The sequence below is a fragment of the Gymnoscopelus microlampas genome (assembly GCF_963454915.1).
Source record: "Gymnoscopelus microlampas genome assembly, chromosome: 14".
NCBI lineage: Eukaryota > Metazoa > Chordata > Actinopteri > Myctophiformes > Myctophidae > Gymnoscopelus > Gymnoscopelus microlampas.
Window position 1 is genome coordinate 44,860,132 of NC_139951.1, and position 13,662 is coordinate 44,873,793.

The 13,662-nt window shown below is 42.3% G+C and overlaps 1 long non-coding RNA gene across 1 annotated transcript; it reads right to left on the bottom strand.

The window, feature by feature from the left end:
• Positions 1 to 10,950: 10,950 nt before the first annotated feature.
• On the bottom strand, positions 10,951 to 12,335 carry LOC311059787. Its single transcript, XR_014602208.1, has 3 exons — positions 12,159 to 12,335; positions 11,393 to 11,511; positions 10,951 to 11,285 (listed from the first exon to the last, which is right to left on the bottom strand). It is a non-coding gene; the product is annotated as an uncharacterized lncRNA (long non-coding RNA).
• Between the last annotated feature and the right edge of the window lie 1,327 nt (positions 12,336 to 13,662).

The following is a 13,662-nucleotide window of genomic DNA, read 5'->3' on the forward strand; positions in this document are numbered from 1 at the left end:
ACTAAACTGGATAGCTCAGTTAAGCACGTAGCTTGTTTAAGATGAGATCCCCATGCACACAAATCATGTTGACATATAAGAGACAGACAGATATACACACTACTATACAGAATGTCATACAATCAGTTTACAGGTTACTGGTATGAAGGGTGAAAAATATGTACAAAAAAGAAAGAGAGGGGGGGGGGGGGTTAGGTTAGGACATGGGGTAGGTTAGGACTTGGACAGGGGCCATTTTTGAATTGCAGCCTCCTGAAGGTGTATCTTTAGGGCATTTTTGAAAGTGAGTAGGGTTTTGCACTCCTTTACTCCTTTTGGTAGGGCATTCCACATTTTAGATGAATAGCATGAGAAAGAGTTCATTCCCTTTGTTGTGCCAAATCTGGGTTGAACATGGTTTGTGGAGCTGCCTCTGGTGTTATGATCATGGACTTGATTAACATTTTGGAAGTATTTTGACAAATACAGGGGGATCCCAATGTTGTGGTGTATCTTGAAGACCAGGCCCATAGCAAGTTGCTGTACTCTGTCCTCAACCCTAAGCCATCCAAGCCTAGCAAAATGATCAGGGGTTAGATGGGTTTTGTAATTGAGGCCAAGAAGTAGCCTTACAAGTTTGTTTTGGGATGTTTGGAGCCATGTTGTGTAAAATTGAGTTTCATAATATGCAACTTTTTCAGATCCATAGACTTGTTTGACAGCACTGTCATGAGCACTGTCATCAACTTTGATGATGGAGAGGGCCACTATATTTCCACACTCACTCCAGAGGGCCACATTGCATATAGGCTACTGTTGGGCAGCCACCTTTTCTCTCCATATTTTAACTTTTTTTCCGTAAATGAACGCCGTACGTTGCCATTCTATGTCACACAAAAGTAGTAAAAAATAGCCGATCTACAAGCTCAAAAGATCTGCTATGTTTGCTATTTTTTAATTGGAATTCTGATTTTTTTTTGTGCTATTCTTTAATAGGAATCCTGAAAAGTAACATTCCTATTCAATTTCAAATGCATTTAGTTATACTTATGTTAACTTTATGACATATGCCCATGTATGGTCATGAGTGTTGCGTTGGATTCACTCACTTTGGCTTTTAGGGCAGATAAAAGGGCAATGGGGCCTAGCCAAAGACATTTGGTGAGCTTGTAAATGGGCTATTTTTCCCAAAGATATTTGGTGAGCTTGTAGATCGGCCATTTCTGCCGAATAGTTATGTTAGAAGGAAACAAGGGCAGACCCGGGATATTAGAGGCCAAAACTCAGGTCTGTTGTACTAAGTACAGAGGGGCTTAAGTGGTTAACAGCGGAAGATCGACTTGAAGTTGTCTGTATTTATTTTGCTCCTTTTTATCGTGCGGTCACAGACCCACTTGGGTATTTGAATTTCCATCCGGTGTTGCAGTCGCCACCGTTGTAATACATCTAGCACAGAGTGTTTGTTGTGTTTGTTCCTTGTTGGTCGGGTTCTTTGTTGAAAACCCAGCGTTTCCAAACAGAATGAAGTGGTTTTAACTTTCAGTGTTTCCAAACTGAAAGCTTGTATTGGGGGGGTTTTACCTTTCATGTTCAACCAAAAGGCTTCACTTTCTGCGTCATCTTGGCCTGAGCTGAAATAAACATGCCACAGCCTAACTGAGTTAGTTTGTATGGAGGGGGGCGGGTGTGGGTGGGGGGAGAACACCACTGGCATTTCATTGCTGTCGGGCAGAAACCGTCGGGCAAAAGATCTCCATATTTACGCTTTGTGTTTTTTCGTACATTTTATGCCATGCTTGATGGTCAATACGTCAAATGTAATAGTATGTAATAATAATAATATGTAATAATCAGTGGTGGAAAAAGTACTCAAATGTTTTATTTAAGTAAAAGTATCAATACTCCAATGTAGAAGTATGTTATGTTACAAGTAAAAGTCTGGTGTTCAAAATTTACTTGAGTAAAAGTACAAAAGTATTGGTATCAAAATGTACTTAAAGTATCTACAAGCTCTGGATCGGCTATTTTCAAATAGCCTAGCCTATTTTATACCTAGGCTATTTTCAAATAGCCTAGGTATAAAATAGGGCTAAAGTGGTTTATGTATGTTTTATAATATAATAATGTATATCTGCAAAGTAACTAGTTACTAAAGTGTTCAAATAAATGTAGTGGAGTAAAAGTACAATATTTACCTCTAAGTCTAAGATATAGTGGAGTAGAAGTAAAATTATTGGAAATTGGAAATACTCAAGTAAAGTACAGATACCTCAACATTTTACTTAAGTACAGTACTTGAGGTCATGTACTTAGTTACTTTAATAATAATAATATGTGTCAATTTGGGGGTCCTTGACGCGAAAAGGGTTGAAAAGCACTGCCCTATAGCATTAGTGCAGACGGCAAATCAAGTACTCTTGAAGTCTCGGGAGTGTATAATCTGTCCAAGGTCAAGGGCCTGGCCCAACAGGCCTTCCCCCAACAGCTGAGAAGACATCCTGTTTTGTCTGCTCAGCAGGAGTCAAATAAACGCCTTGATGAAAGATGGTCACCAAGCCCTGGCTAAGTCTGTCTGGACCCGAGAGCTGGCAGGGAATTTACACCCGTACGGTTTACAAAAATGAACACCGCCGCACAGTTGGGTTTCCCCCCTTTCCGTTTTGGTTGGATGACGCCTATGAAATCCATTTTGGTTATGTTTCAACCACGTTTTCACTGTGCGCTGCTTTGTCTGTAAAGCCTTTCCACTCATTCAATGGATTTTTTTTTTCTTTTTCTTGAAGCAATAAACACAAAGCAAGGATACATATACCCAGCATTCCAACTATAAGCTTTCATGTCGTACACAATGTCTCGTATTATTTTCACCCCCTCGCTGATGAAAACATCACTGAACTCTCAGTATCCGTCTATGTCGGGGGGGGGGAACCTCATATGTTCAAAACTGTTACTTTTCAGGATTAAAAATGAATCAGTATCAAAAGTAGCAGATCTACAGGCTCAAAACGCTGTAGTATGATCAATTAGGGCAGGGGTGGGCAACTTTGATAATGGAGAGGGTCACTATATTTCCACACTCACTATGCCATTCTTTGTCACACAAAAGTAGTAAAAAATAGCCGATCTACAAGCTCAAAACGCGTCGCAGTGCGACGCGTTTTGAGCTTGTTTTGAGGGGGAGCGCGTTTTGAGCTTGTATATCTGCTTTTTTTGCTATTTTAAAATAAAATGTATTTAATTTCAAATGCATTTAGTTATACTTGTGTTAACTTTATGAACTTAAATACAAATACATTGGACATAAAAAAGACAGTAGAATTTTAAAACTAGTCATTAAGCTACTAATATAGACTTTTAAGTAATTAAAGTGGGTCATGTTTGCATGATAACAGCTGAAATAAATAATATATCAGTATTCTAATATTAACCTGCGGGCCGCATTAAGTGACGGTGGGGGCCGAAGGGCCGCCAGTTGCCCATGTATGAAGTAGGGCAGGGGTCGGCAATAGGCGGCCCGCGGGCCGAAATTGGCCCCCCAGAAATAATATCTGGCCCGTGAGATAATTTTGAGAAAAAAAAAATTTTGAAAAAAAATAAAATATTTTTTGATTTTGAACCCACTTTTGAAATCATGCACTCATAAACACGATGCATTTTAAAGGATTTATAACATTTTATAGCTAGATTAGAGGAAAATGGAGAAGAAAAAAAAAATCACCAGAAAAATCGCCTGTGCTGATATTTAAACCGGAAAAAATGTTGATTTATATTGGTCAAACAGAACCGAATTAGACCCAAATTAGACCCGAATTAGACCGAGTTAGACCCGAAAAATTTTGCGCCCGCGCGCTTCGCGCGCGGGCGCGTGTTGTGCGCGCGCGTGCATGTTCGCGGGGAGGCCCGGCCCGCGATGGAATGTCTGGGAGTGATATTGGCCCTAGGCTTATCTCAATTGCCTACCCCTGAAGTAGGGTGTTAATTTACCAAAAGAAAAAGGAGAATATGGAGATACAAGGTTTCTGCCCGACAGCAACGATATGAAAGTATTGTGCAGTGTATACCCCGCACCGCTGTTTGACACGTCCTTCAGGCCTTGAAATAGCGATAGGGTGCTGACTCTCTCTGGCAAACCGCCACCGCTAGCCGTCCTCAGGCTGCTTTGGAGGTTGGATGTTGCACTGATGCTTACGCCAGAGGTTTAAGAACCTTCCACCTGCCGAGATACTCCTGCATAGCCTTGGGGTGCATCTCAGGTCCTTAAATCACGTCCTCATTTCCTACACTTGCAACGCTTCCTACACTTGCATTTGTTAGTCCCTCCCACTGAGGAAACATGTAGAATGGACCTAGAGTAGAGCCCTGGGGGACACCGGTCGACTAAGTATGGGTTTAAGTGTTTAATCGTATGTATTATCCTGATTGAAGAGAGAGCAGCAGGATGGGATTATACAACAAGTTCCTCTCAAGTGCAACTCTAGTCAGGGTCACTTCAAACTGTCACCTTCAACTTCTTAAAGGAACACTTCATCCATGTTCAAGACCATCTTCACATAATTGGCCTTCACTATTAGTGCTCATTAACACATTCACCGCCAGGTAATATGCATCCGCTTTATTTAGCTGCTGCCAGCGTTTCTTTTTACCTGTTTTGATCATCTATGGAGCGCCACAGAAGCCACAACGTGCACGCGCATGTAACCAAAAAGTGTCCGTGGGGTGGTGGAGAGTGCCTTCTATCCACTGGAACGACATTTGTTTTACCGCAATCGGCCATTTTAGAGTGATCGCGCGTTAAAAATGGCTGGTTTTCACCCCCCAAAAAAAGAATGGAGCTAGAGCTGTTTCTCTCCAAATCCCATCATTGGAGCGGACGGATGTGGATTGCTTCTAGGAGAGTGGCGGTATCATTATAAGTTTGTGCCAGGTTTGGTGTGGATTTGGAGCAATGGCGCTGCGCCTGTGGTCCCTGGTGTGACTATTCTAATGGGCGACCCTTGAACAGTGTTTGTGCCAAACACCTGACGAGGGGAGACCACCTGGGGACCACACACGTGTGGTCCCTGGTGTGGCTATTCTCATGTCCAGACCCCCTGAACAATACGGTTGTTTGTGTTTTTCGACGTCCACGGTCCACTGACCCTCCAAGCAATTTTAACATAGGATGTTTGGACAATTTAGAAATGGGTTTGATACTTGTTTGGATATAATGACGTGCCCAAAAAACACAGGGGACGCCAGGTTTTTGAAAGTGCTTAAAAGTTTGTGGTTGGGCTCATGGGGGAAACAAAAGGCTTTGAGGAAGAGTCTTCTTCAGGGCCATGACGGAGCGCAGAGAGCTTTAGCCTGATTGGGGTGAAGAGGGATGAATTATACCGACCGCCTGGTCTTATCCCCGCCATCTACCTCTTACCCGTCTCTGCTTTCAATTAGCAGGAGGCTGGTTTAAGCCAGTAAGACCTGGAACGCATCTGTGTCATTTTAAGATTTTATTTTTTATACTTTGGCTATTCAAAAATAGCAGATCTACAAGCTCATAGCGCGGCACCGAGTGCCGCGCTACGAGCTTGTAGATCTGCTATTTTAGAAGAATCGTGACAATTTGTTCAAATCATTGAATATATATATATATTTCAAAGTGAACATTTTTAACTCAAATCTTTGTTTCTGGGGGTCCCTGGAACAACATATTTGGAGATGGAGGTCCGCAACCAAATACATATCATTTTTGGGGTCCTTGAAATGAAAAAACGTTGAAACAACACTGATTATAGCAACATACGTGTTTTTAAAAAAAGTTAAAAAAAATATTTTTTGATTTAAAAAAGAAAATACAAATAATTAAAGTGATAATGTTTTACTCATATTGAACCACTGATATAGAAACATACGTTTAAAAAAAAAAAAATGTTATGTTTTAGAATACTTTGTAGAACCCCCAGAAGCAAAGATTTGAGTTACAAATGTTTGCTTTAAAAAAGATATATATTCAAAGATTTGCAAAGATTTTCACGATAAAATAAAAAAATAGCTGATCTCATAATGATCTCAAAATAGCTGAAGCTCATAGCGCGGCACTCGGTGCCGCGCTATGAGCTTGTATATCAGCTATTTTTTGAATAGCCAAAGTATACAAAATAATGGTTTAAAAGTGGTTGAAATCTTAAAATGACAGATGCTTTTTCCCGGGCCTTAACGGGTTAACTCGCCACATCTCCCTAAACCCTCTGCTCCTGCACGATTCACCTCCAATTGCTGGAAGTGGGAATTGATTAAACAGAACGCCAGCGCTGTCGTCCTTCACTTTAATCCCCCTTGTGTCATCGGGGTTTTTTTTTTTTTACTTTCCCCCTTTTGGTTCTCCACCCGTTTGCTACCGTTTCTCTGTTCAGGTGTGGTTCTGTAATTAGCCGAGGATGGTGGGTGGGTGGTGGATGACAGCGTATATCTCTGAGCATACAAGAGCAAAGATTCAAGCTTATACAACACTGTGTAGGCAGATAGCAGAGCTACAAGTTCACAACGTGTCTCATTGCGACGTGTTGCAAGCTTGTAAATATGCTATTTTCACTGTATTTGAAAGAGGGCTAAAGTGGTTGCTTTTTCCCTTCCTATACACGCGCGCACACACACACACACACACACACACACACGTACACACACGTACACGTACACGTACACGTACACGTACACACACACACACACACACACACACACACACACACACACACACACACACACACACACACACACACACACACACACACACACACACACACACACACACACAGGAGTCAGGAGTCAGGAGTGCAGTATGTGTCTAGATGAGTAGCAAAGTATATTTTTAAAAATAAATTAGCCAATTACAGTAAGTAAGTAAGCCTTGCAGAGCCATGAGGCCCATAGGGGCAGTTAGGAGCCTATCTCCTGTTTCTGTAGTGTGAGGCAGCTGGATGTACAAGTATACACCCCCTGGACGTGACGCTAGTATGTCACAGGGACTCAAGTAAAGTACTGGTATATACTCAAAGTACAGTTCTTGGGTAAATGTAGCCTACTTAGTTAGTTCCACCACTGACCGTAGGTCACTCCTTAAAGCCCAGGGGGAACGCAGGTGAACCGCTGGGCATTCTGCCCGGTCTCAACCGCCTCTTGTTCAGTCTCCACTTAACATCAGCCAGCCTCCCTTTTCTCTTTCCTTTACTGTCGTGGTGGAAACCTCATACGTCCAAAGCTTCAGAATCCAAATAACATAACATTTCAAAAAGAAACACAGTAGCTGATCTAACAAGCTCAGCTACTGTGTTTTTGCTACGTTTGTGTGACCCTGTAGTATGATGAAGGGCTTTAAGGGCATTAACTTATATATACAAAAAAATAACATTACAAGTTCAAATCTGGAGATAAGAGGTTCCTGCCCGACAGCGAGCGAGAGCCGTTGTTTATATGACAGTCACGCCTTTGCAACCTGCCGGCGCTTAAAATCCCCCAGAATGCAACATCAACCGCGAGGGTTTAGCCTCGACAAGGAGAAGCAAAGCGGGGGTGGAGGGGTGTGTGTGTGTGTGGGGGGGGGGGGGGGGGGGGAGAAACGGCAAGATGAAACAAGGGTTCATTTTTGGGATCAGGAAACACGAGGCGCCGCAACACCCCGTCTTCGCTTTCTTGTTGGGCGCGAGGGGGCTTGTTTCTTTTTTTTGTACGTGTCGAGCAACAGCGGCAGTTCAAGCCTGACAAATCCAATTGATGTCTTGTGTTTAAGTGCCGTCAAAGCGGCTGGAACAGGACAAAAGGCACAGTCATTATGGGGCATTAGCGTCGCTTCAAACGAAAAACCTGGTACCTTTAAGGAACCTACTGAAACACACATCTCACCCTGTGGGAATGGAATGGTCCGTTTCTCACACACACACAGTTTATGTGTGAGTTGTTTTTTTGTGCATACATGTTGATGGTCATAAAAAGTGATGAACAGCAGACTGGTAGGCAGTGGTTTCGGTAGGAGATACAAAGGAGGCTCTTTGTGTCTCCTACCGGAACTGCTGCCAGTCATCAAATTATTGGCTTAGGAATGTGACAAAAACTAAAAAAATAGCCATGAATTCAAGTCTCTACGGGGTTACTAATTCATAGAAAAAAGGTTTCTGCCCGACAGCAACAATATGTATTTATGTTTTATGATGTGTATGCCATGTTGTGCCATGTTGGCAGCAGTCCTGTCTGTCTGTCTGTCTATCTGTCTGTCTGTCTGTCTGTCTGTCTGTCTGGTTGTTAGGGCGGATGGCCCAGTCGTGCCAGTTTAATGAGGGCGGTGGGAGGAACGAAGGGAAGCAGATGGGACGGCCTGTGGGATTGTGGGAGGGCTCAGGGAGGGCCGGGGCCCGGACGGGCGCCGGGCGGTTAAAAGCAGAGTTGCCATGTCTGTTTTTTTATAAGCGACTTTGGGCTTGTTTTTCTGTAAAGTTGCTTGTAAATATTGGTGGTTGCGGTTTTTGTGGGGCTTGTTTCTGATGTGTAGTTGCTTATTTGGGGCTTGCTTCCAATGTTTCTTTTTAATATGGTTGAAACCAGCGGTTGTCAAACATGCCAGGGACCCCCAAATTAATACCTATTTGTCCGTGGACCCCCATCAGAAAATATTTTGTTCCAGGGACCCCCTCACCAGATTTGTGTTATTAGAATCATGTTTCAAAAACGATTCCACATTTTACACTTTTTTTTCAAGATTTTTTTAAAAATAGCAGATCTACAAGCTCACAACGCACTGCGACGTGTTTGCAGATCGGCTATTTTCAAATAGCCGATGTATAATAGGTTTAAAGTGTGACCCAGTCGCTTCTTTTGGGCTTGTTTTCATAGACCTGGTTGCTTGATTTTTTCTCGCAAAAAATCTGGCAACACTGGTTGTTGCCAGGCCCACTCTGCCCTCTGGTCATCTCCCGCCATACCCACCCAGTTGGTGGGTCATGCAGCCACGCCCACTCTGCCCTCTGGTCATCTCCCACCATATTCACCCAGTTGGTGGGTCACCCAGCCACGCACTGGCACCACCAATTAAAGACCGCCTTGTGGTCTGCCCTCCAGGTTCCTTACAAGCAGTAGTGGAAGAAGAAGTACTCGCATGTTTTGTTTATTTGAGTAAATGTAGCAAAGATTGCACCGAAGTAGGCTACACTACTTGAGTAAATTGACTTGGTTACTTTCCACCTCTGCCTCTTTCTCTCTTTCTCTTTCCTCCCTTCTTTTCTCTCTCTCTCCGCTGTCTTTTCATTTTCCGCCCCACCAAACGCTCAGCGCTCTACTATACCTATTATCCTTTGTTCTGGCCTTTTCTTTCTCTGAGGGGCTTCAGGGGTGCAGCTAGGATTCATCAGGCTTTCATCAGGGATTCCAGCTCACTTTATTTCAGCCATGATGACCCACTTCCAACAGAGTCTCTGTCAGGGGCTGTTTAACCCATTGATACCTGGAACGCATCTGTGTCACTTTAGATGTCTTTGGCTATTCAAAAATAGCAGATATACAAGCTCATAGCGCGGCACCGAGTGCCGCGCTATGAGCTTGTAGATCTGCTATTTTTGAAAAATCGTAAAAAATATTTTTAAAATATTTTTTTAATATTTTTTTCCGATTTTTTTTTAGGATTTTGAAAATGTTTAGAAGCGATCTCAGGTCTTAATGGGTTAAGTTCGACCAGGAATGAATGACCGACTGGCAGACATATAATCCGCTGGACTTGGTCCGCCCTGCCGGCCAGCTCTACCGGTGTTCAGGGCGAAAAATAGCACTCACAACGTGAGCTTGTAGATGTTCTATTTTTGATATTTGTCTTACGACCAAGTCTATAGGGCTTCACACTGCAAAAAAAACAAGGTTTCCGGCTATGAAAACCGATGAATATGAGATGTAAACTCAGAGAATTTACAAGAATTTACAAGAGTTTTCCACTCGGAAAACTCAAAGTTTTGTAGGTCGGTAAACTCCTGTATGGTACCAAATTAAGTATGCGTGACCCCCTGCTGGGGTTGCTGCCAGAAAATCACACCTTCAGCCCTGACCTAGATTTCCACAATTTGGTAGGGGGGAGATCCCCCCTCCCTATCTCGAGTAATGCTACTGAGCATGTGCAATAAGCCACGTATGATTGGCTGTGACGTAGGTGGGCATCCCGCCCTCATTTTGGGGGTCACATTGTGTGGGGGGGGGGCTCACAAGGTGACCCCCCCTCCTAGGGATCTTGGGGGGGGGGAGGGTGCCCCCCCCCCTTATTTTATTTATTTATATTTATATATATATATATATATATATATATATATATATATATATTTATTTATATGTTATGTATGCATTTATTTAGTTATATACACACACACACACACACACACACACACACACACACACACACACACACACACACACACACACACACACACACACACACACACACACACACACACACACACACATGATTCTGAAAACAAATAGGCAACAATCTCAGTCAGGTAAATTGTGTTTATTGATACAAAAAAAACATATGAATATATATATATTTTCTTAAAGCGAACATTTGTTACTCAAATCTTTGTTTCTGGGGATTCTACAAATATCTTCTAAAACAGTAAAAAAAAAAATCCCCCGGGGTCTTTGAGGGGGTTCCAGGGGGTCCCCAGCTAAATGATGGATAGGAACCAAATGGACCCTTATGGGTCTGTAACTCTGAGAGTGTACAAATGGAACCAAATCTGCTCCAAAATCGTGGAAAATGTGTGCAAATCTTTGAATATATATATTTTCTTAAAGCGAACATTTGTTACTCAAATCTTTGTTTCTGGGGATTCTACAAATATCTTCTAAAACAGTAAAAACAAAATTCCCCATCTCCAAATGTTTTTTTCCAGGGACCCCCAGAAGTTGTACAAAACTCCCACAAAGGGGACAATAATAACAAAAAGAAATTGTAGTTCTGTCTCTCAGGCAGTGTCTCGCTGAACGGCCTCTCTTGTCTTTGGAGTCCCTCCACCAAACTGGACAACTTAGTTACTGTGTAAGAGAGCTAAAAATGAGCTGTTCTGTGCCAGTGTGTCTCGCCGCACGCGGTGGTGATGAAGGGAACGCGGGTCTCTTCGGTTGTCTTTCCTCTCCTGAAGCACCTGGCATAAAGCAGAAAGCTCCTCATCTCTCTCGGGTGGAGATGAAACAATCCACACCGCCCGTCCATCTACGATGCCGTCCTCTTCATCTGGGCCTGCGTGCGCCCACACGGCCCTTTCTCCATCAGACTCCAGACATGCAGTCCTGGTGGTCATCAACTGTAAAACATAGAATAGCAATTAAATTATGTATTACATTACCATTATTACAGGAACACAGAATGTAAAACAAAAAAACATCTTACAAACAGTTCCATATAACTTACCCTCAATCTTCTCTGTCGGCTCTTCATTGAGGCATTCATCTTTTTCTTCTGGTCAGCATTCTCTGGTTGGTCCAGGCGATGGCTTCTTCTCAGAGACTCAAAGAGAGTCCTGCAAGCCGCTGAAATACAAGGAAAACACAATTAGGATCTATTTAGTTGTTTATCTACACAAACACAATTCCACATCTACACTGCTCTAAAAGAGAACCTACATGTGACTGCAATGTTTAACTGGCCCCAGTAAAAGTCTAAAAAGCAGTATATGTTAGTTGACTTGATTCCAGAGAAGCCAGTTTCAGACTGCAGACTGCAGACTGTAGACACCTCCACCCCACCCCCGACCTGTTCAAAGCCTCCATCAAAACCTAGCATTTAAGCTTTTGAACTGTATGTGAAAGGCTAACACAATTACCTACTTAGATAAAATAAAACAAATCAATAAATATGTTGTAGCACATGTAAAAGTTTCAGCTAATAGCTTAGCTAGCATACTATAATAATTCAACCAAGACAAGCAGGAAGAATACCCAAACTGAGCAGCATAAAACAGCATGAAAATAAAGTTTAGCTTGTGTTTAGCTTGATGTAAACAAGCCATAGGCTTTTTGGGGTTTAAAATCCTCTTAGCAGACCTTGTATTGAACTGTAGGTTACTTGCTCTTTTTTTTTAGCAAACTGCTAATAAAGTATTCAATCAAAATCAAACAAAGGAATACACAATAATCTATAACTTAAAGAGATCTGTACAGCATGTAAATCCACTTACTTTCTTAGTTTTCACTCCTCTCTGCTTGGCTCCTTTTCTGATTTGAATTTGGTGAACAAAGGGACTCAATGGGGTCCTGGAAGGGCCCAAATAAGGACCTTTAGCTGTCCTGAGAAATGCCTGACCAAATAAACAATAAATAAATAACAATAAAATACTAACTGAATACTAAATACAATGGGCTTGCCTGTCTTAAGGTAAATGTGCAATAATGCATAAAAGCAAACATCACCAGCCTTTATCAACATAACCTGTGCTGCTGTAAATGAACACCCGTCTCTCTCTCTCTCTCTCACACACACACACACACACACACACACACACACACACACACACACACACACACACACACACACACACACACACACACACACACACACACACACACACACACACACACACACACACACACACACACACACACACACACACACACACACACCATCCCCCTTCACACCTCAAGCAAGCTCGCTTGCTTAGGCTACTCCCCTGTCTGTCTTTGAGTGTCTTCCCACAGGTCCTGCAGGCTGGGCATTGGGTTTTCTGAAAAACTTGTGTCCAAAACAGTTACTTTTCAGGATTCCATTTAAAAAAGCATTTGATGCTTTTGTGTGACACTGTAGTATGAAGAAGTAGGGCGTTTATCTAATGAAAAACATAAGTTTGAATATGGAGATAAGAGGTTTCTTTTCGACAACAGCGATATAGCAGCAATTAATTTGGTCTTCTTCAGTTTAGTCTTTGGTTTGCACACATCCACTCACTTACTGATTCTACAGACTAACACACTCCATGCCATTCTTTGTTATATTTAAGTTAAATATATGATATTATTGTATACACTTTTAAACCAGCCGTGTGTCTTCCTCCTTTTTGTTATGGCCTACGAGCCAGGTCGTAACAGTGTACAGTAGGTAAGATACCCGCAGCAGCACATAAAGCAGACATGTCCAAAGTCTGGCCCAGGGCCCAAGCGTGACACACAGGCAAAGGTGGACACACGCACGCACGCACGCACGCACGCACACACACACACACACACACACACACACACACACACACACACACACACACACACACACACACACACACACACACACACACACACACACACACACCATTAAGTCAGTCACCTATTCGGTGAACAGATATGGGAAATATTCTTATTCACTTAGATTATATATAAAAAAAAGATTAACAAATGAAGCCCTTTTTTAAGCCCTTAACAAAAACATTGAAAAGTATAGTTTTGTTTTGTTCCATTTTTGCTTTGGTAATGGGGAGAGGGAGAGAGAGACCCCCTCTTTAAACAAAGAGTGAATTTGGATGTCAAAGGAAATGGCCAGTCTCCTGCTGGGTCTTTGTCTGGCAGAGGAACGGTAAATCACTGATTTCCAAAGTATATAGACGTATTTCACAGTAAACATTTTCAACTGTAAATTTCCAATTACGTACAAAAACACCAGCAAACTGCAGGTTTACTGAGCAACTGTAAATGCCCAAA